The sequence below is a fragment of the Lontra canadensis genome, unplaced genomic scaffold (genome assembly GCF_010015895.1).
Source record: "Lontra canadensis isolate GAN:19392208 unplaced genomic scaffold, GSC_riverotter_1.0 scaffold137, whole genome shotgun sequence".
Taxonomy (NCBI): Eukaryota; Metazoa; Chordata; class Mammalia; order Carnivora; family Mustelidae; genus Lontra; species Lontra canadensis.
In genome coordinates this window covers 2,087,140-2,100,022 of record NW_022631131.1, presented here as the reverse complement: position 1 = coordinate 2,100,022, position 12,883 = coordinate 2,087,140, and the positions used below count along the sequence as shown (strand labels likewise).

Below are 12,883 nucleotides of genomic sequence, written 5' to 3'. Positions count from 1 at the left end.
AGGATCCATTTCTTTGTCATATCCTGGAGTCCCCTCCATGAGAAGGGAAAGAGAAGCCTGGGCTGAAGGTCTGCTGCTGGGAAGGAGGAAAACCCAATTGTACCTAATTCTTCTTTGATATCCTCAGGATAGAAGGAACCCCAGAGTAAAACCCACATGCAAACGCTTTCTTCTTGACTCTGAAATTCGTACCATAATTCTTCTATCACTAGACCCAGCTTTTCCTTTGTGACGTCACAAGGGACAACTCCCCTCTGGTATCTGAGAATGTCTGGTCCCTCACTCTTTACCCTGGTCCCCACCCTTGGGGCTGCTTACAGATTGCAGTGCTCGAATCTTGGTTTTGAGCTCGTCATTTGAAGGGTTCTGGGGAGCACGGTGAGGTTGCCTTGTGGGGAGCACTCATCTCATCGTTGAACCAGCCTCTTTGTTAGGAAGGCTGCTCTCTCTTGCCATAGTATCGTTCTCCTCTTATTAGTAGTGGGAGGCAATTATCTCCTAAATCCTTTATTTAGGAAAATCATCATTTGACTTCTTGGGGGACAGTAACTACAGGAGGCAAGGAAAGCTAGGTTATGCTATGGTAACAGTAGCCTGCAGATCCTCATGACGTAATAATATATCGAAGGCGTCCCTCTTCCCTTGCAAAGTCCACTGGGCATGGCCTCTGAGGGACAGTTTGACAGTCTGGGCTGCTCCTGTCTCAGCTGAATTCTGCCATCTCACCACGTGGTGGTCTTGGCCACAACATGGGAGAGACCATCCCGGGGGCAGTCCCGTCCTTGGTCTTTGGTGCTTTGTCCTGGAAGTGACAGACATCTTTCTGCCCACAACCTCTTGGCAGGACTCGCCCTAGTCAGGGTCCCCGGATGACTGGCTCAGCATCCTATCCCTGTGCTCTTTCATGGCCCGGTCCTGTGGGGCGCTTCGGAGGGCAGGTGGAGGCCTGGGAGTTCGCTGGGGCCGCGCAGCTCGGGGTGCTAGGGCCCGGTCCTGGCCAGCCTCTAGCCTCTGACTCCATCCATCCAGGGCACGAGGGCCAATTAGTCAGCGCGCACCATTATGCTGCCTTAACAGCCACTTTAGATGCAGCCAACATGGGCGTTGGGTGGCAGCTGCGATGGACGGCAGCAGCTGTAATTAGCAGAGAACTCGGGGAAGGACAAATGGGAGGCTTTTATAGTCAAGCAAACCTCAGAATTGAAATAACTCTGCTAATTGTGCTTCATGTGCTTATTAACATGACTTCAGGCAGTCAATAATACCCCCATCCGCGGGTTTCTCTTTCCACTGTCTTTGGGGCTGAGAAGAACGGCACTCTCACTGACTGACCACCTACTACGTGCCAGGGACTGTTCTGACTAGTTTACGTGTGTCCCCCTCATTCGGTTCTCACAGGAAACTGAGGGGCCCGACAGCGGGGTTTCTTGCTCGGGGCTCAGCAGCCTGGTGGCCGTGCTCTTCATTGCTGTGCCCCGAGAACAAAGCAGATTCTTTGTGTAAGGTGGAGGCTTCTCTCCTCATGTCTTGGAGATCCCAGGAGGTATGGAGGGAATTCTGCAGGTCCGTGAACTTGGAGGTGAAAAAGTCACGTCTTTATTTTCACCAATCTTTACCTGCAATCGAGTCTTTCCCTTTAGTATGAATGCAGGGAGCAAACTGCTATAAGTAGAACGAGCAAGACTTGGGATTTGTCACCGATAGGAATCACAGGCATTTTCATATTATATTATATTTACTGTCTTGAAAAACAACGTTTGCTCAGCACTACTTCCTGCCACTAGATCTTGTCATTTAATGCAGTGTTAAAGAGGTACATATATTACACTGAACACACATATATTTATTTGTTTATTTAAATGTTTTATTGAAGTGTAGTTGACAGGCAATACTGTATTAGTTTCAGGTGTACAACACAGGGATTCAACATTTCTATTAGGAGTGATCGCCACGAGAAATCTAGCAACCACCTGTCACATGCAAAGCTGTTAGATATTATTAACTGTGTTCCCTATGCTGTGTGTTGTATTCCCAGAGCAGATATGTATTTAAAAAAAAATGTCTCGATAGTAACTACTTTGCTATAATTGGTTCCCTTTGCAGTTGTACATACTTTATTTTGTGTTTTTAAAGGCGACATCCCGTAGGCTTCCACAGACTGTCAGAGGCTTCCAGAGCACGAAGAGGGTCATGAACCCCTCTGAGAGGGTCTCTCTGAGCCTCACTCACTTGCCCCAGAAACCATTTCATCTGGAAGTGAGTGGGTTACATCCTGGTTGACGCTCTTCTTACTTTATATGAAGCTAGTGGCAATTGCTTGAATATGCCAGGTTCTCTCTCTTTTCCGCACCTCTGTGCAAGCTGTTCCTGTTGCCTGAGCAGCTGCTCCTCTGCCCCCACCCCATCACCTGGCTCCTTGGGTTTACTCCCATCAGCTGGAGTGCAGCATCTGCCCCCAGCCTCTGGGGTGGCCTCCTGGCTCCTCCAGGCTGGGTTAAGTGGGCCTCCCTTGTGCCTCCCCAGGGTAAGCTCCAGGGTAGTAATGATCCCATTGGATCAGCTTAGAACACGTTAACTGTGATGGGGCACTTTGGAAAGGCATCCTTCTGGAACACTGAGGTGCTGGCCAGGGTCTGGCTAGGCTACCTGGGTCCCTACTCTGCTTTCTCCTCTGGATGACAGTGTGGCCCTATTAGTGCCAGGTCGGCTTTACAAATAATCCCGAGTGACTGTGAATTTCTGGAAGTGTGAGCACAAAGACCGTCAGGGTCAAGTGTCTGGATGGTGCCATAGCCCTCAAGCAGAGAAAGCTCATGGTGTCGCTGGGGTGGGAGGACTCTGTTTTTGTGAAATTCTCTAGTAGCCTTGCGACCCCCTGGACCCTCGGGGCAGCAGCTCCTGCTTAACAGTGTGTGTCCAGGACCCCTTCCTGCCAGCTCACTGCAGACCCCCCGCTGCAGGAACTTGCCAAGCACGTCACCTGGAAGAATGCCTGTAATCCTCATAAACCCCTTAGAGGGAGGCACTGTTATCGAGATTGTACGTATGAGGAAACTGAGGCAGAGAGGCTTCATCTGCGCCTCATCCAGGATCACACAGTGGCAGAGCCAGGAGCAACACCCCCACACTCTGATTCTGCAGCCGCAACTCCGAACACCAGACCTGTTGTGTTGCCTGTGAGACACCCGCTGCAGAAGGCCTTGTATAATTCAGAAACTTGCCTAATTTAAGACAATCCCTGACATGCCGGTAGGTGTTTCTGCTTATCAGCTAATGTGGCATTGCTGTGGGGTGAGCACGCGAACACGGTTCACAATTCACTGGGCCTGCCAGCTTCCACAGTCTTCATGCTTAAAAAATATTTGGGGTAGACATTATTTAAAATTTTGCATATGAAGTGAGACTATATTAATATCTTCATCACGGTGTCAAATCCACATACACACAATCTCGTAAAACTGGAAGGTACTGTGCTGCTGAGTAACTGGATTTTAATCAGCAACGGAGCCTGGACCGGGAGCTGCTACAGGGAAGGTGTATCCTAATTCACGTGTGTCCCTGTGCCTAGCACGGTCTGGCGCCTGGCACATGCTCAGCAGCAAAGGGTTAAGGGAACGCTGTCTAACTCAAAGCAGTACAGTTCGATTGGTTGTGATTTCTTCTTTGGAGGAGAGTCACTTAAGCTTGTATTTCTTAGTAGTTTTGTTCATCCTGGATTTACCACCTCCTTCTTTTCCATCCCTAAAAAGGGGAAGAGAAAGAAGAGACATCAGTAACTGATAATGAGAAGGGACAGGGACAGAAGACCTGAGGATGAGCAACAGGGCCAGCGTGTCATCTTAAAGATTGGGGCCTTCTTTGTTTAGGGCATGGGCATGGTTTACGTACCTGTCGGGGTGTCTGCAGCAATGGAAACCAATTCTGCATAACTTAGCAAAAAGGGGATTCAATTTAAGGTTCATGGAGCTAACTTGGGGGAGGGAGGCTAGTCTTGGGGACAGGAGGAGCCCAGGGGCTACTGCTGAAAAGGAAGTAGGAAGAGGACACGCTGCAGCCTGGTCAGGGTGCTCCACCAGGGGTGACCCCTGACCCCAGTACACACAGCGGGAGGCTTCCTAACAGGGAGGTGAGGTGCTAAAGGGAAGGGGATTTGAGTGCTGGTGTGACAAAGGGGACATGTATCCACAACTTGCATCTCCAAATTATCAGGTCGAGGGGACTGTGAAGGTCATCTAATCCCTCTTTGTGTCACCAATGAGGGAATGGAGTCCAGCTTCATTTCCACTTCATTTCCAGTTGGTGACAGAAGCAGGACCCAAGCCCTCACTAGGTGCTCTGTGCAGAGAGGGGGCAGAAATGTTTTTAACACTTGAAAGGCCTTCAGAGCACCATCCTTCTTTATCATGATGGGTCAAAGTCTCTCTTGTCAACATGCCCTGATGGGGCCTCCTTCCCTCTCACCCCAGTTCCCTCAACCCAGAGGTTAGAGGGTAGAGACCCTGGTGCACTGTAGTGGGTAGAGGGCACTCTCACACCTGGGCGTGTATGTGGTGGGCGGGTTATACAGTCCTGGTAGTCCCTGGCCGAGCCCACCCCTGCCACGCTTCTGGGTGAGCAAGAACGAAGATGGGATGAAGGCCTCGAAGGGCAAAATAAGAGGAAGGGACATCCCGGAAATGTATAAACCCTAGGTCATGTAAGAAGGGTGTTTTTATGTCCTCTTGTGTGCTACTTGCTGTAAATACATGAATCCCAGCTAACTTCTACTGCCAGAAGACTATAACCACTGCTCTCCTTGCCAATTCATTGGGCTTTATCCTGGGTGGGGGTAGGGAAGGGCAGGGTAACTAAGATTAATTGAACATCTACTATATGCCAGATTTTCTACTTAGATAATCTCACCTAATCCAATATTCCTACCAGTCCCTTGAGACAGTTATAATGGCTTCATTTTATAGCTGAGGAAGTAAGTAAGCCTGCCAACTGAGAAGGTTAGAGCCCAGGGCTGGCACAGTGAGCTCCAACTCTGGTTCTCATGTAGGTATGTGTATTATTCAGGGTTCTCCAGAAGAGTAGAACCAACAGAACAGAGAAAACATAATTATATTGTATTGATTGATTGTAAGAAATGGCTCATGTGCTTATGGAGGCTGAGAAGTCACCAGATCTGCAGTCAGAGAGTTGGACTCAGGAGAGCCAGTTATGTTGTTCCAGCTCAGGTCCAAAGACCCGAGGACCAGAGGAGCTGATGTCTGAAAGCTGCCAGGCTCAAGACCCCAGAGAAGCCCATATTTTGAGTCCGAAGTCCCGGAAAGACCTATCTCCCAGCCCAGTCAGTCAGGTAGGAGGAGTGCCCTGTCACTCAACTTTGTCCTATTCAGATCTTCCTCTGATTGCTCAAGGTTTGCCTACATTAGAGAGAGCACTCTGCTCTGCTCAGCCTACCAGTTCAAGGGTCAGTCTCATCCCGAAACACCGTCACAGACACATCCGGGAGAATATGTGACCAAATGTGTGGGAACCTTGTGACCCAGTGAGGTGAACCCACAAAATGACCCATTGCAGTGTGGCACTGGGGACAGTGAGAGGAGGGGCCTTGGATGCCATTCTATTCCCTCTTTGCAGAGGAGGTTTTGAGAATATGTGTGTGTTGGTGGGGGGGAGGGTTACCCTTTTCTCTGCCCTTCCCGAGGAGGGTATGTGGGCATTCCCAGCACACAGCTAGATCAACACCGCAGGTGGAAGCCAGATCATCCTTCTTGCGGATTAGCTCCCCGGCGCTGAGGTCTCCTGGCCAGAAACAGCAGCCAGGGCCCCCCGGAGAGGAAGGGAGTCAGCAGGGGACCCATCATTTCTTATCCTGAGACTGAACCAAGCCTGCAGTCCTAGTGTCCCTCACCTTGGCAGTGTGGTCACAGGCTTGGTACTTGGACTGGGAGCTGGGCCTGACTGGTTCCTGGCACAGGCCTCCTACATACCTTCTCTCCTTCTCCTCTGTAAGAACCCTGCCCAGAGCCCCCCAGAGTAAAGACTGCTGTTCCCAGCGTCCCTTGTAAGTAGGTATGGCCTTATGACCAACTTAGGGACAATGGGCTAAAAGCAGAAATGGTTTGTAAACCTTCTGGGAAGTGTCCTTAAAGGGAGGGTGACATTCTCCCTCCCAGTTTCTTCTGTCTTGCTGGCTGCCATGCAGATGTCATGACTAGCACCGGCGCAGCCACACTGGGCCATGGGGTAGACCTCAGAGAGGCCGTGAAGCCACAAGGCAGATGGAGCTGACGTCCCTGACCCGGAGGCACCCTAACAGCTCTGGACCCCTCCGAAACTAGGAAGTGACACCTAAACTCCATCCAGGTTTTTATAGCCTGTCCCTTGCTGCAGGATCTGGGGCAGTGGCTTGGCCTCTCTAGACCTCGCCTGATTTTGGATAATGATAACCGCACGTGGTGTGACTCCTGTGCAGGGCATCAGGCGTGAGTGGGCAATAGGGGACAGGATGTGGAGAGGCCAGGGGCTTGGTTCAGCATTAGCTGTTTGGGAAGAAGGTGGTGGAGTGAATGGGGAGGCAGCCTAGAACAGGGTTGACTCTTGGTTTGGGTACTTGCAAGCCAAGTGACCTTGGGCAGCTTGCTGTCCATGAGCCCGAATGTCCTCATCTGTAAGTTAGAGACGGTGATGCCTGCTTCACAGGTTGTGTGAGAATCAGAGGCAATGTGTGTTGGGAGCCTGTGCTCTGCAGGAGGCAGGTGCTCTGTGAATGGTAGCCCTGACTTCCGTCCTTGGTCTGAGGGTCCGGAGACCTCAATTTTTGGGGGTGCCATTGAGGTCATGGGAAGTCACTTAACTCTCTGGACCTCTTTACTCACTTGGAAAATGTGGGGAGAGCTGGGATTAGATTGCGTGAAGTCAGAGGGTCCTTTTCAGCCCTGGTTGTCAATCTAGTCCCCCTTTGCCCACACTTTTTAGACAGTAAAACTGAGGCTTCATGTGGCAGAGACAGCTCGCTATGCTTCCTTTCAGGGTGGGGTGAGTGTGGGAGAACCACTGCCCCACAGGGGAGCATCGCCCTGTTTGCTTCTCACAGAGGCAACGTGAGCCGAAGGCATGTGTACTGTTTCTGGGCCAAGATGGTTACCACACGGATGTATCTTTCCCACCCTGTCTTCCCCATCTGCCAGCTGGAAGTCCAGGCCCAGGGCAGCCTGGGAGGATGGTAGAGCCCCTCTTGGCCTGCGCTGTCAATGACGATGGGGGACGTGGTGCACGGCACCCTCCCTTGTCCAGCACTGCTTTGGCCTTTGTGTGAAGAAGACATCACTTGGCTGAGATTTCAGGGTTCACCTGTTAGAGCAGCCAGTGTTATCTTCACCAGTACACTCCAGAGCTAGAGTGACTTGTCCAGAATCTATGCCTTCTCTCTGGCTCTTGGTGCCATCCTGTTTGACAGTCTTCTCCATTAGGTTGCTGCTTCCTTGAGAGCCAGAACAGTGGCTCATACCACTGCAGACTGATGACACCCAGTGCGGGTTGTCTCATCCTCCCACAGGGATGGCCTGCCTGTGGGCACCAGGCAGGGGCTGATAAAGACCTGGTAGTTTGCACTGAGCATCTACAGGGCACACACCTGAGTCCTACCAGGCTGCAAGCTGATCCCACAGATCACGTGCTGTACCCCGCCACATCCCTGCAGGCCCCAGGGTGTGGGAACCCCAAAACAACAGGCAAGGGAGCAGCTAAACTCTCAGATGAGGGAAGCCTGATTAGGGTAGGACCCAAGGCCTTGAGGATCTAGGAGGGGTGTCTGTGAAACGGGGGATAACTTTGATACTTTGTGGAATTGAGGATGGACATCTGGACTGGGGCCAAAGCCCTGATCTGAGTCCAGCTCTGCCCCCCAACTTGTGTGTGACCTACAGAAGACCAAGGTCACCAGAGAGTTGTTGACAGGAGCAGGGACCAGAATCCAGGCTCCCCTCCAGCCACAGATGGGTTCTTTCCGGAAACCACTGCCCCCTCACTCTCTCTTCCCTCCAAGCCTGGGCATCCCTGACTGGATGCTAATGGAGGGAGGGGGTGAGGAAGCGAGGGAGCTGCAGAGCAGGGAGAAATACCGGGGGACTGGGGAGCCAGTGGCTAATTAAAGTCTCCATGTCAAAGAGGAATGCCAAGTAGGTAATTTCCATGCCATTTGAATAATGGGAAAACGTTTACCATTTCTCAAGTTTGCTTGTTGAAGAGAGAGGGGAAGAAGGAAGGAGGGGGAGAAGATTGTGGCTGGAGGGGCCTCTCCACACTACTGGAGAAGGTGGGGGTGGCGCAGGGGCCCCGAATTGCTCCCGGGAGGCAGAGAGAGAAAGGGAGAAGGAGGGGGCCAATGCTCTGCCTTTCTCCAGAAGGTCCTGAGAAGTTCCTGAAGCCCGGCTCAGGGAGAGGGCAGCCATGCTGCATGGTGGTGATGCTAGGTCCTAGTGGAGTTCAGGAGAGACCTCCCATGGCTGTGCCACACTTCATAGTTGGCATCTTTCGTCCACCTAGATTGCCTTGAGGCACTGCTGAGTAAGCGAGGAATGGGTGATGGTGATGATGATGGTGGTGATGGTTCCTATCTTAGAGGTATGTAACTGAGCCCCAGAAAGCAAGAGCAAATTGCTTAAGGCCACATTTGTGCATTTATTCATTCATCAATTTGACAAAATAGTTTCTTGGGGCAAGAGTGCATGCCAGGCCCAGTGCCATGTGACAAAGGCTGTGGATGAGGAAGATATGGCCCTGCCTTCCAAAAGCACAGTCTGCAGGGGAGACACATAGGTGAAGGCACAAGTCACTGGGTGCTGTGGGTGCCAGGCCAGACAGCCTGAGCTGCTTGCCTGAGGCAGCTGGGTGCATCCCAGAGGGACAGGCATTAGGTTTCAAGCAGGAACTTGCCGAGTGACTGAAGGGACGGGCATATTCCAGACACATGCAAAGGTGTAGAGTCCCAGGAGGGCTTTTTTTGTCTAGGGAACAGTGAGAGGCCCAATGTGCGGGGACAGTAGGGCTCGGTGGGTTGGGGTGGGGTGGGAATGTGGCTGGAGGGCTTGGTGGGAGAGGCTGAGACCACTGAGGCAGATCCTTGCCACATTGTGGAGGGCCTGTGTGCTTTGCTAAGCCACGAGGATTTGATCTTCCGGCAACAGGGCCTCAGGGAATGGCTGAACAGGTCCTGGATGTCACATAGCCGAAGCTACTGCTATATCCTTGCTCGAAGCCGGCCCTAAGAACCTGTTTTCCCAGCCCAGCCTGCCCAGCCCAGGCTCCTGGGCTCCTGCAAGTCATGGGGGCCCATGCATAGAAAGCCAAGCTGTGGGGTAGAGGGTCCCTGCTTCTCTGGCCTGTTCCTTCTTATAGCAGTTACCTGTTGATGCATAACAAATTACCCCAAAACTCAGTGGCTTAAAGTGACAGGCAACATTATTGTCTCATGCTTTCTGTGGGTTAAACATTTGGCAAAAGCCTAGCTGGGAACCTCTGGCTCTGGGTTTCTCTTGAAGTTATGGTCAAGATGCTGGCCCAGGGCCGCAGTCATCTGAGGGCTGGGATGGGGCTGGAAAGCCCACCCCAAGATGCCTCTTTCCAAGATGGCTCTCTCACATGTCTGGCTGGTGTGTGCTGGTGGACCCCTCTAGGGCTGCTTGAGGTCTTCACAATATGGTGGTGGGCTGTCCCCAACGTTAGAAAGAGAGAAAAAATGGCAGTGGCAATGGTGATGTCTTCAACGACCTAGCCTTGAGGTCACATGCCATCATTTTGCCATAGCCCCTTGGTTACGCGATGTGGGAGAGGATTATACTAAGGCATGATCCAGGAGTTGAGGCTAATGGGGGTCATCTTGGAGGCTGCACACCACTCTCTCCCTGAGGGAATTGCATACAGCAGCTCCTATAGCCCCACTAAGCAGCCTGGGCTGGGGAGATAAGGTGGCTTCCTTGGAGACGGAGGGCAGGTCACACCTGGCTCTGCTTCCAACTTGCTGTGTGACCCTGAGAAGTTTCCCAAGCCTTCCTGGCCTGTTTGCTGTCTCTGTGATGTGGGAAGAACTCGTCTGCTCTGCAGGGCTGGGAAGGCATAGAGGACCCAGTTTCTGAGGGATGGATGAGAATTGCAGAACATGGAGTCTTCTCTCTTCTCATTCTTAATCCTGTTTCTTCACACAGTTGGATAATCAGTTTTCCTGGAAGTCTTTGCAGCAGTCAATTTGCATAACCCCAAAATAAGCACGGTTCCTTCCTTTAAGCTAACTCTCAGCTGTAAATATCCAGCTGGCTTTTTGGAATTTGAACCAGTGTGGTTTAACTTTCCTCTCCCACAGACCACCTTGCTCCCTGGGTGGCTTGGAGGAGAGGCGGGGCCCTGTGTCCCTCACATTACCCCAAGCACTGTGTGGCTAATGCTCGGGGGTCAGTCCAGGCCAGGCCAGCTGTCCTCTCCTCTCCTTCTCAGCTCTCCTTTATGGTGAGAGGGGAAGGGGGTGCTTAGTGGTGAGGACCTCAGGATGCCAGAGCCAGAAAGGACTTTGGGGACATCTCATGCAACCCTTCCATTTTACAGATAAGACTCAGAGAAGGCCAGTAAGGAACCAGTGTCACACAGCATGTAGAGAGCAACATTGAGCCGAGAATCTGGACCCCATATAGAGCTCTTTCTGGTCTCAGTACTGGGCATGCCTGGGAGGTGCTCTGTGGTTATTGTAGTTGGGCCCTGAGCCACTGTGGCTCAGATACCCTATCTCTCTAAGAGAGTCGGGGCAGGTGCAGGGTGTAGGGCAAGTGTGCTATCAGTGTGGACCAACCAGACTCACACTTAATGGGCACACAAAAGAGGGGGTATATACAAGAGAAGAATAAGAAGTAGACCAAATCTTTGAAGACACATGCTCCATGGAGAACAACAGAGCAGGAAAGAACCAGAAAACCAGTGCAGAATGACCTAGACTCCATGAACCTGGGTGTAGAGGGCCTTGGAGTTTGGCTTAAATCTGAGAAGCCCATGTGAAGGGGCAGGGTGAGTTGAGTTCCCAGTCTGTGGAATGTAGAAATGGGCAATCCAGGAAGAGGCAAAAAGGCATGGCCCCTCAGTGGGCCAGCAGCTCTTTCTCCCACCTGGCTAGGGACTTCCCTCCTGCTCACAGCAGTGGGGGTGCCGTGGTTCTCTCTTGCACGAATCAGTAACCAGCCCTGTGGCCTGTGGCCAGTGCTTCCTTCTTGGTCTCTGAGGTCCTCAGGGTGGCCTCACCATCTTCTTGTCCCTTTTGCTTCCTACACTGCTCAGTGGGGTGAATGGTCCTGGCCCACTTCTGGCTGGTTGACTCAGTAATTTCTAAGTCTTCGTTTTTGGTCATTCCTCTCCCCTAAATTGTCTTTCATTGTGAGCTCAGAAAGGCAGATTCACTTGGATCTTGGCTTGAGTAAACCTTAATCTCAAGGAAAAAAGTCAGCTAGTACTAGGACAGTATCATCCCAGGTGCCCAAGAGTAAAGGGCTTCTGAATTATTCAGGCACGAAACTTCTGCAGACTAGAAACTCCCCAAGGGCAGGGTCGTGCCTGTCACCAGATGGCAGGGAGGAGGGCAGAAAGTCACATGCACTGAAGGCCTGTTTGTGCCAGGCACATCCTACCTTTGTCTTTCGTTGAATGTTCCTGGTGTGGGAGAATTTCTGTCTCCATTTTATGGCCAAGGATCCCAAAGACCAGAGAAGGCAGACACTTGCCTAAGGTTGGACAGCCAGTTTGTGGCAGAGGTGGGTTTGGGCGCTAGGCTTAGGCAACAGCAAAGTCCAGCTGCTTTTCTGACATGGTGCAGGCGGGAGGGGTCCTGCCCTTCAGGCCCTAGCTCTGCAGTTGCTGGCCTTGCCAAGATCCTCAGGGAGCTGGGGAGGAGAGGGGCCCCTCAGGGCAGCTAGATTTGCCACCTGCACAGGGAAGGGTGAAAGAGAAGCACAGACACTAATTAGGGAGCAAGAGCCCCCAACATCTTTATTTCATGTCTCTGCTGCTTGGCCTGACAAAAGGCCTTTGTCTTATTTGGCGCAGTGACAGCATCATGTCATGTTCTTCCTGCCTCCTTCAGCCTGGCTCCTTCTCAGGGCTTTTCATGCTTCCCCAAGTTGCCATCACCATTTCATACACAGTCGTGGGCAGGAACCTGGGGGGACTGCCCAGCCAGCTACCATCTAGCTGTGTTATCTTGAGCAAGTTGCTTAACCTCTCTGGGTCTCAATTTCTCCACCTGCAAAATGGGGATAGAGGCTGGAGCAGATATTTGTTAAGTTTCCCTGGTGATTTCCTTCCCATCTTGATGACTGGTGCTTGGGAGGGCAGTGGGACATTAAAGTCAGGGCCACTTCTGAACTCTGGCTGCGGGATGGGGGACATCCCCAAGCAGAGGGGTCTTTATCCAATCACATTATTGTTAGAGTGATGCTATTTGCATATAATTTGCACTTTCTTTTAATGTCCAAATTGTCTGACATACCTACCCTAATCTCTCCCTCCCTCCCTCCTTCTCACCACCTGTTTTCTTTTTCTTTCTTTTCTTTCCTTCTTCTTTCTTTCTTTTCTTTCTTTCTTTCTTTCTTTCTTTCTTTCTTTCTTTCTTTCTTTTCTTCCTTCCTTCCTTCCTTTTTTTTTTTTTTTGTTTAAGATTTTATTTATTTGAGAGAGAGAGAGAGAGGATGAGTAGGGGCAAGGGCAGGGGCAAGGGCAGGGGCAGAGGGAGCAGCAGACTCCCCATTGGGCAGGGAGTCTTATACGGGACCCCATCCCAGGACTCCTGGATCACGACCTGAACCTAAGGCAGATGCTTAACCAACTCAGCCACCCAGGCACCCCTTACCACCTATTTTCT

The 12,883-nt window shown here is 51.5% G+C and overlaps 1 long non-coding RNA gene across 1 annotated transcript in view; it reads left to right on the top strand.

Moving 5' to 3' along the window:
• The first annotated feature begins 298 nt into the window (after positions 1 to 298).
• Positions 299 to 12,883, top strand: part of LOC116858456 — an 86,709-nt gene continuing 74,124 nt past the window's right edge. Inside the window, exons 1-3 of the long non-coding RNA XR_004380918.1 lie at positions 299 to 378; positions 3,090 to 3,249; positions 5,215 to 5,341. This is a non-coding gene — a long non-coding RNA (uncharacterized LOC116858456). The remainder of the gene's footprint in view (positions 379 to 3,089; positions 3,250 to 5,214; positions 5,342 to 12,883) is intronic.